We start from the raw sequence: 9,934 nt of genomic DNA on the forward strand, positions 1-9,934 counted from the left end.
TTACTTCCACATCTCCATTCGTCCTTCCCACGGGAAGTTCCTGAGGTTTGCCTTTGGGGGCGTGACGTACCAATATCGAGTTCTTCCCTTCGGCCTGGCACTCTCCCCTCGAACTGTCACCAAGTGTATGGATGAGGCGCTGGCCCCTCCGCGGCTCCATGGTATCCCGGTCCTCAATTACATTGACAACTGGCTTATCCTAGCTCAGTCTCGGGAGTTGGCGGTTCGGCATCGAGATGTTGTCCTTGCTCATCTTCTTCGTTTGGGGCTGAGGCTCAACAAGCGTAAGAGTGTGCTAGCACCCGCCCAAAGGACTGTGTTCTTAGGGGTGGTGTGGGACTCGTTGACGATGCTGGCACGTCTGTCTCAGGCTCGTGTCGAGCCCGTTCTGGCCATGGTGAAGGGTGTGAGGCTGGGCCGCGCCATCAAAGTGAAGCACTTGTTGGGTGTTGGGCCTCATGGCGGCTGCTTCCAGCGTGATACCTTCTGGTCTTCTGCACATGAGGGCCCTGCAGTGGTGGCTGAAATCCAAGGGGTTCTCCCCGAGGGGAAACCCGTTCCGCCTGATTTGGGTTACGCTCAAATGTCTTCGTGCCCTGTCGGTGTGGAAGAAGCCTTGGTTCCTGTCCCAAGGACCCGTGCTGGGGGGACTCTGTCGCCGTGTAATCGTTTCGACAGACGCGGCCCTCGCCGGGTGGGGCGCGATCATGGTCGACCGCTCTGCAAGGGGTGTTTGGCAGGAGCATCACTCGTCATGGCACATCAATTGCCTCGAGATGCTGGCCGTGTTCCGGGCTCTGAGGAGCTTCCTGCCTGCACTCCTGGGTCACCACGTGCTGGTCAGGTCCGACAATAAAGCAGTGGTGGCCTATCTGAATCACCAGGGGGGTCTGCGCTCGCGCCCTTTCGGCAGACTGGCACATCAGATCCTCCTGTGGTCCCAGCGGAGACTGCTCTCTTTCAGAGCAATGTTTATCCCTGGTCTTCCTAATCAGGGTGCGGACTTGCTGTCGAGACAGGGGCTGAGGCACGGGGAATGGCGGCTCCACCCCGAGGTGGTAAAGTCCTTGTGCGGAAGGTTTGGACCTATAGACGTGGACTTGTTTGCGTCTCAGGAGACTACGCACTGTCCTCTGTGGTTCTCCCTGACGCCGCCGGCCCCGCTAGGGCTGGACACCATGGTGCGGGAGTGGCCGAGGCTGCGTCTGTACGCTTTTCCCCAGTCGCTCTGCTCCCGGGGATCCTGGAGAGGGTCCGTCGGGAGGGCATCCGCCTGCTTCTGTTAGCGCCGTTCGGGCCGACCCGAGTGTGGTTCTCGGACCTGATGGCGCTCCTGCATGGTCCGCCATGGCAGGTCCCTCTGCGGAGGGACCTGATCTCATGTATGGCCTGAAGAGTCTTCTCTGCCTGGTGCAGAGGACGCATGCTGGACCCTGTTACCTGCCTGGAGGTTCAGGTGCTGGAGTTTCTGCGGGACCGCTTCTCTGCGGGCCTCTCCCCATCCACCCTCAAGGTTTACGTGGCAGCTGTTTCAGCTTTCCACGCCCCTTTGAGGGATGGGTCTTTGGGAAGGCTTCCCCTGGTCGTGCGGTTCCTCCGTGGGACCCGGAGGATGAGACCTGCAACTCGCCCTAGGATTCCCCTCTGGAATCTGGCGGTGGTTCTCGATGCTTTGGCTGAGGCCCCCTTCGAACCCTTGGAGTTGGCTGAGGCCCAGTACTTGACCCTGTAGATGGCCTTCCTCCTTGCTATCACCTCTCTGAGAAGGGTGGGGGATCTCCAGGCGCTTTCGGTTGCTTCCCGATGCCTGGAGTTTGCCCCGGGTAATGTGAGGGCCATCTGGGACCCGGTTCCGGGTGCAGGATGCACTCCAGCCAGGGCCCTTGAGCAAGGCCCTGGCTCACATCTGGAGTTGGTCCCCAGGTGCTGTGATTGGCTGCCCACTGCTCCCTGGAGGGAGGGGTTGAATGCAGGGAATGAATTTTACTGTGTTTATGTGACAATAAAGTACCTTTACACACACAGAAACACACAGACACTAACACACACACACACAGAGAAACACACACACAGAAACACACAGACACACTCACCCACTCACCTGGAGGCTGTGTCTCATTCCTCATTCTTCCGTCAGTACTCTGCTTACGAGCACTGACGTAGTCCCACTTTTGATGGTCAGCATTGTTCCAAAATCAACACTTACATTAAAACACTCACCGGGAATGACGAGCGGGACGAATCTGATAAACGCAATTTTCCAGCTCACTTTCCTGTACGTAAATGAGAAGTGACTGGCTTGACTAGTTGTAACCCATGAAGCATATTTCCAGATGCAAGTGTTTGAAGTTTAATAAGTTGTGTCTGATCTGAGACCAGCGACCCTTTAACATGAGTACAATGTTTCCTTTCCAACCTGTTCTCACTCCACACTCATAAAATACTGACGCTTGGTCACCCATGATCTGATCCTGACCTAACTGTCCCTTTGTTGTCAGTTAAACATACATCTTGAACCAGAACTTCAAATACTGACTCCAAGGGTCCCGGCCAAACATGTCTAAATATGACGCTAAAGGAGACTTTTTTAGAGTAAATACCAAATGCCAAAGGCACCTGACCAAGCGCTGTTGTCTGACGTGATGGAATTGAGGATTTGTTGTCTTGTCTAGAGGTGTCACGATACTAAAGATTCAGTAGTCGCTGCTAATACAAGTAAAATAACATTATTCTCAATATCGATTTCGATACCATGGTAAGAAAAAAGACATCTAATATGTTTAATTCACAACTAAAACTATTTTATGTGCTGAAGTACAACTATTTCTTTGGCTTCTGTTCATTTCAAAGTGCTTTCACAAAAATGTCTAATCATTGAAATTGATCTTCACAACACAGACATACACACACACACACAAACAAAATTTATAACAAAGAAATTAAATGATATTTCCAAATGCAGCTGTTTAAATGATCAATACAGTATAGAATTGATTGTATTGGAAGTGTTTTTTATAATTGTCATTTATTCTTTATTCAGATTGAGGGACTGCAGTTTGTCAGAGACCAGCTGTGCTTCTCTGGTCTCAGCTTTGAAGTCCAACCCCTCCCATCTAAGAGAGCTGAACCTGAGATGCAACTACCTGCACGATTCAGATGTGAAGCTGCTGTGTGATCTTGTGGAGAGTACAGACTGTCGACTGGAGACTCTGAGGTCAGTAGAGGGTTGGAGTCAGTCCATGCCGGACTCAGCAGTATTGAACAAAACACAGTTAGTATCAAATCAGCAAATATATATACAGTATGTGTGTGTGTGTATATATTTGTATATATACATACAATATCAACAAGCTACAGTGTTTAGAAATTCAGCGTAATGGCTTGTTTGACTAATGTTTATTAATGTGGACTTCTGTACATTATTATTATTATTACTATTGTTATTATTATTGTTATTATTTTTATTATTATTATTATTATTATTATTATTATTACTATACAGTCTATTTGAAAATCACAGAATAAACTATTTACAAGTCAGGAATCCCTGTCAAATTACCCCCCCCCCCACCTGTTGTTGGTACGAGCCATCAGTCAGTGTCTGTGCAGATTAAATCCCCAACGTTTCTCCACTGTCTAAAATACAAAGTCGACTATGCGGGAGTTTTTTGGGTTCCAAATAATCCCAGATACCCCAACCAAATTCATGGTAACGTAACGCTGTCTAAAACACTGAAATACTTCAGGCTGCTACAGAGGTACATACAATGGCTAACGGCGGCTAGATTTCTCCCTGATTTAACTTCACTGAACGGAGGAAAGCAGAGAAGTACACTTCTTGCGCTAAGTTAGTACTTTTACTGCAGTGTTAAAATAAGTTGAAGTTTCTTCAGTGTTCAGCTTATGAGGATTTTCTTTAACTCTCCCCAGAAGATAACTGCTTTATTCATGTTTATCCCTTTAGGGTGAAAGGCAGCATATAAAGGGCTGCAACTGACAAACATGAAGGAGGTGAGTAAATATCTCAAAGAAACATAATAGCACTGTTAAAGCATGAGCATAACTGGAGATTAGCTGCTGGGAGCTTTATTAGTAGTATTAGCTTTAAGGTGCTGGTTATTCCAGTAACCACAGCTGAACTGTTGCTTTCTATTTCTCTGTCTTGAGTCTGTAATTTCTGTGTTATTGTAGAAACTCAGTCTTCACTTTGTAATGACCCACTTTGGACGTGGTCTCAACATAAATGTGATTTAATATCTACAATCTGACTTTATTGAAAGTTCTCAGTAGATAACAACAGGAAACATAAGGAGAAAGACGTGCTCCAAAGGACTCTAATGGCTTTGAAAGGGATGGTGCTGTTAGACCTTTATTAATGTGGGTCACCAGCATTTCCAAAAGTGAGTTTGCCATCTCCTGTGTCTTCTTCTCTCCCCCAGATCCGTCTACGTCAAAGACAAACCCTGTTGTGTCTGAGGACAGAAGAGAAGATCAGCTGTCTCCTGATCCAGAGAGGTTGAAGCAGCAGCACCATGTGTGTGGAGAGGCTCTAAATACAAATGTCAGTCTTTCACTTTAACATTTTAATTAATCTGTCAGTGATCAGACTGGGGGGTCCTCAGTTTTACCTCCTCCAGGGTTTACTATTCCCTTTACTTCTACCCTCTCTCTCTCTCTCCTCTTCCTCTTCATCATGAACTCATTCAATCTCTTTTCTTCTTCCCCATCTCTGAAACCACTAGCTGCTGTCAAACAGTCCTGCAGGCTTCATCTGTGCAAAATCATTTCACCTAATGATCATTATTTAGTCAAGTGGTGGATGCAGAGTAAATAGTGCACGTAGAGTAGAAAGTCAAGTGGTGGATATAGAGTAAATATTGCATGTAAAGTAGAAAGTGAAGCAGTGGCACATAGACAGGACTGTGAGAGTTGAGGGGGGGGGTCAGTTTCTAATCAACTTTTTTATTTACTTTTCTTCTTCCAGGAAATGTTCTATTTCACAGCTGAGCTGCTGACTGAGTCTGGAGGAACTTCATACAGGCAACCCAATTACACAATGCACACTATTTCATCCTTTCAGAAGCTCCACTTCAATCTAAAGTCCACTTTATCTCTGCTTACTGCATCAGAAGACTCAACCCCCCCCCCCCACACACACACACACACACACACCTCACCTGTCACTTCAACTTCTTTCAGTTCTTACCCTTCACTTTTTAAGCCTGCAGCTACTGCTTCTCTCTCTTGTCCAGAAAGACTTTTTGAGTAAGCAGTGAACGTGTTTCTAGTTTTTGGGACTTTTTACCAGGACTAAAGCTGGATACATTTTGTGTTTGTGTTGCCGGGCGGTTACGTCTGACTTTAGCCCCAAATCATTTGCTCCCAACGTATTTTAGAAACTGGGTGAATTATGACACACTGGTTTTTGTTAGACGTTCATAACAGCTGATCAATCAGCTGAAATATCTGACAGACAGATCAGTGATCTGTCTGTCAGACAGTATGATGGATCGCAGGTTGTTAACTGCACAGTAAGGAAGATTGAAACGTGTAAAACTTGACGTACAAGATGAATAAAAACACAGATCACGGTTTAACTCAAATCATTGTTTGACCCACAGAGGGAGAGCTTGCTTGTGATTGGCCGTTCTGTGTCTGACAGGTTCAAGTGTCCTGGTCCAGGCGTGTTCCAGTGTGCTTTGACTGGACTGGTGTTTGTTACGACTCAGAAGGCGAAGCTGCTGTACAACACTGTCCAATGGGATGAGAGCCTCCTCCAATCAGCTGGCAGGATGGCTGCAGGGCCGCTGTTTGACATCAGGTGTTCACAGGCTGGAGCAGTCTGTCAGCTCCACCTCCCACACTGTGAAACAAAAGATGGTAAAGACATGTCTGTCTTCAGTGATGAAGAATGAATTAATACTACTGCAAAGACGTGTACTCATGTGTAGTAGTGGAATTTATTCATAAAACTTGACAGACTCATCCAGACAGATGGGAACAGGCACATTTTTTTTTTTAAATAACTAGAACTGCAAGCAGTTATGACTGGGTCGAATTCTCATGGCGCCAGTTGCCCTGGGGAGCGAGCGAAAGTGTAACCCAAAGCATAAAGGTGGGGAGGAAAACATCAGGAAATATCGTGAGGTGTGAGCTGCAAGGTCTGCAGTTTGTTGCTGTTGCAAATATCCTGTTAACATTGATTGAGCAGAAGGGCCGAAACTGGTCTACGTTGACTACAGCATCCTCTAATGACCGAGCGCCGCTAAATTTGGTTCAGAGCTTCAGAGCAGCATGCCAAACAAGTTTCATGCCGATAGCCTACACTTTTGCAGAGATATTGCAATCGCAAATTTCTTATTTAAACGAATTGAGTAATTGGCCCAAAAAAACTGAACGTTGATTATAGCGCACCCTAAGGGCCGATCTTTGCCACATTTGGTACAGAGTATTTTAGTGGCGCTGTGAATAATCACCTCAAGTCTTTTGATGATAACATTTAATCTGGCCGAGATATGTATTTTCTAGCTAGATAGACAAATATATCATATTTGGTTGTCAAATATGCATAATTTAAAGTAGCAAATCTTTTTTTATAACTTTCTGTCAAGGCCATCTGAAGATACTACCTACTAGGTTTTGTGCAGATCAGTCAAACGACCTAGGAGGAGTTCGAAAAAGTTGGTTTTGCACATTGCGCGATGTTGCAATTTTTTCAGAAATAGGTGTGGCCTATATCCTGTTATTCAGCTTGATTCAGTGAGTAAGTGGATAACGCCACCTAGTTGTCCACATGTGTAATCTTTTGTAGGTGAGTTCTCTGACCTATTGTACATGTACCATTTAAATTTAAAGTTGCTCCCATTAGTGCAAGTGGTGAATCCAAACATGGGTCCCTTAGGCCACACCCATTTAAACCAATCAGTACTTCACTATAGAGGTGGCTACAGGAGTGGCCATACATGGTACCCTCCAAATTTCGTCAAAATTGGATGAGCCTCAGATGGTTAGGGTGACGTTTGGCCTTGACAGAATGTATTTTGGCCAAGATATGGCAAAGTTGGTGTTTTCATAGTTAGCTACACAAATTTGTTTGTGCATAATATGCGCAATTGTTATTCTATAAAAATTCTTTCAAAAACTTTTTGTCAGGTCGGGCTGACGTGATGGTATGTGCCAAGTTTTGTGCAGATCAGTTGCACAGTCCAGGAGGAATTAGAAGAAGTATGTTTTCGATAAATTGTTTTATTCACGCCTAAAAGTCTAGGCGGCAATGGGCGTGGCCTATTCACAAGATTCAGTTGGATCCATTGAACGTGGGGGCATATGGTTTTTGATAGTTTTAGGACCTCTGCTACACAGTATAACGCCAACTAGTTGTCCACATGTGAGGTCCTTGCGGAGTTTTGAAAATGGCACACCCCCACCATGTACGGTTTAGGCTGTAGTGGAAGAAGAAGAAAAACAATGGATAATGGAAAATGTCTTGAAACCATGGATTCGTATGAACTCATGTAGAACTAAATGAATGGTAGATGAAGCTTTTATCAATAAAACCAAAGTTTAACAGGTCTTTGCTTTCGCAGCGCTGCTTGTTGATGGCCTGCTGTCTGTCGTCCACATCTCTGATGATGGGATGAGCATCTTGGAGCCGCTGAAGATTACAGACACTCATGTGGTGGTGAAGGTCCCTCACCTCTCTGCCTTGGGCCTGATCTGGTATTTCGTTAGAAGATTTGTGAACCTCTCACTGCCAATAGAGGCCCAAGTTCTGCTGTTCCTCCGACCTCCGGACATGGGGCCTCAAGTACTAGATGTTTTACTGCTGCCTGGCAACATCCTTCTAGATGAGGTAGATGAGTGTGTGTATAATGTAGGTATTTATGAGATAGATGACTGTGTGTATACCTTGTAGGTGTTTAGGTATATATTTAGGTATATGTATATATATAAAGAATATTATATAGTTTTTTAATACATAATCTATAATAAAATAGAAAGTAAACTAGCAAAAATGTTCTGTTATTGAAGGTTGAGAGGAAACAAAGAGGTGCTAAACACATTAGGATCTCTTCCAAGTGCCGTCTCAGCATTGATCAAAGTTACAGTGTCCACTGTGAGCCTGAGGGCTTTAAGATCCAGCCTGAGGTGAGTTTAATCACTTCTACTGTTTCTACACAGATGGATCATGTTGAACACATCTTCCAATCAGCCAGAAACAGATCTGAAAATGACATGTTGCTACTGGGTTTCAGCTTGAAAGGTTTAGCTCAGACTACGGACCAAATTACCATCCAACCTTTGAAGTTTTCCTGGAGACAATCCCAGAGCGCGTGACGTTGATGATCCAGGACCGAGACATGAGACAAGTCTGGAGACGGGACGTGTCTTTAAAAGGTAAGGGCTTCACCCTGCTGCAGCAGCACACCATCTGGTGGATGTCCCAGATATCCCTGCAAAGCTGGGGGAGGGCGCCATCATAAAAAACAAGAAACATATAGTATAAATGTCTGATTACTTCTTAAAGGATAACACAATCTGACAGTATTTTCCCAGTTTATCTTCCAGGTCAAACCGGGGCAAATCCAAGGAGGAATGACACAGCAAAGGACAGCGTCTCCACAAAGGACAGTGATCCCCCAGAAGACAGGCTGTTTTGGGTTCGGACCCAGTTTGTAACCCGAGTGTCTGATCCAGTTCTTAACCAGCTTCTGGATAACCTCCTTGAGTGTGGTGTTCTAACTGATGGTGAAATGCAGTCAGCCAGAACACAAGGCAGAGCAGACAAAGCCCGAGATGTGATGGACACTGTGAGAAGAAAAGGAAATGAGGCCAGCTCACTTCTGGTCGCTGCTCTCCGTGTGGTGGATCCAGTCCTTTCCAGAGAGCTGAGATTAATCTGAAGCACCAAACTGTGGAGAGCTGTGATGAACATCTACAATAACTGACTGTTCCACGTTCAGAGAAAATGAACACATTTTCTACTACAATTGATCGAAAACAGGACAACAATCTTGAATCAAATATAGCTACTACACTTTACAAAGACATTTTGTTCATATTTCTTTTATATTGTATGTCTCCTGACTGTTTGTTGTTTTGCAAAACATCATAGAGACAAAGCTACCTGACAAATCTTTGTAATTGTTTAGAAAGTTTGTGTGTGTGTATTAAATGGTATCCATCACTTTATATACATGATGCTTATTCACCGGGATTTTTAAAACAAGTAAAAAACTAGTGGTAATGAGTTGGAATTAAGTTGGCTAAAAATGTGTGACACATGATTTCAACTTTCAACTTTGTAAACAGCAAAAAGAAGAAAACAGGTGCAGGGTGGATGGGAAGACAAGACAGAGGTTAACACATAATCATTTATTGAATATACTCAAAGTTTTAAAGGATGTATGAATGAAATCGGTGGATCCATGTGTTTAAAGCATTGTTTAAGCACCTTGGGCAGCTCCCACTCTGTTTTAGTAATAATGCTCTATTTCAGCACCATGGACAGCCCCCCTCTTTTTTAGTGATGATGCTCTGTTTCAGCATCATGGACAGTACTTGTACTTAACTGTAGTTTTTTCTACAGTTTCTACTTTTTACTCCACTACTTTTATCTGACAGCTTTAGGTTCAAGTTACTTTAGTTACTAGTTACTTTAGTTACTCTGCTACATTTATCTGACAGCTTTGGTTACTAGTGACTTTAGTTACACCGCTACATTCATCTGACAGCTTTAGTTTCTAGTTACTTTAGTTACTCCGCTACATTCATCTGACAGCTTTAGTTACTTTCGTTACTATTTACTTCAGTTACTCCACTACATTCCTCTCACAGCTTTAGTTAATAGTTACTTAAGTTACTAGTTACTCCACTACATTCATCTGACAGCTTTACTTTCTGTTGAAGAGAGAGAGAAAGAGAGAGAGAGAGA

General features: G+C 44.4%; 1 pseudogene; it reads left to right on the plus strand.

The window, feature by feature from the left end:
• Positions 1–4,594, plus strand: part of LOC117938116 — a 16,553-nt pseudogene extending 11,959 nt beyond the window's left edge.
• The last annotated feature ends 5,340 nt before the right edge of the window (positions 4,595–9,934 follow it).

Source organism: Etheostoma cragini, chromosome 22 (assembly GCF_013103735.1).
Source record: "Etheostoma cragini isolate CJK2018 chromosome 22, CSU_Ecrag_1.0, whole genome shotgun sequence".
Taxonomy (NCBI): Eukaryota; Metazoa; Chordata; class Actinopteri; order Perciformes; family Percidae; genus Etheostoma; species Etheostoma cragini.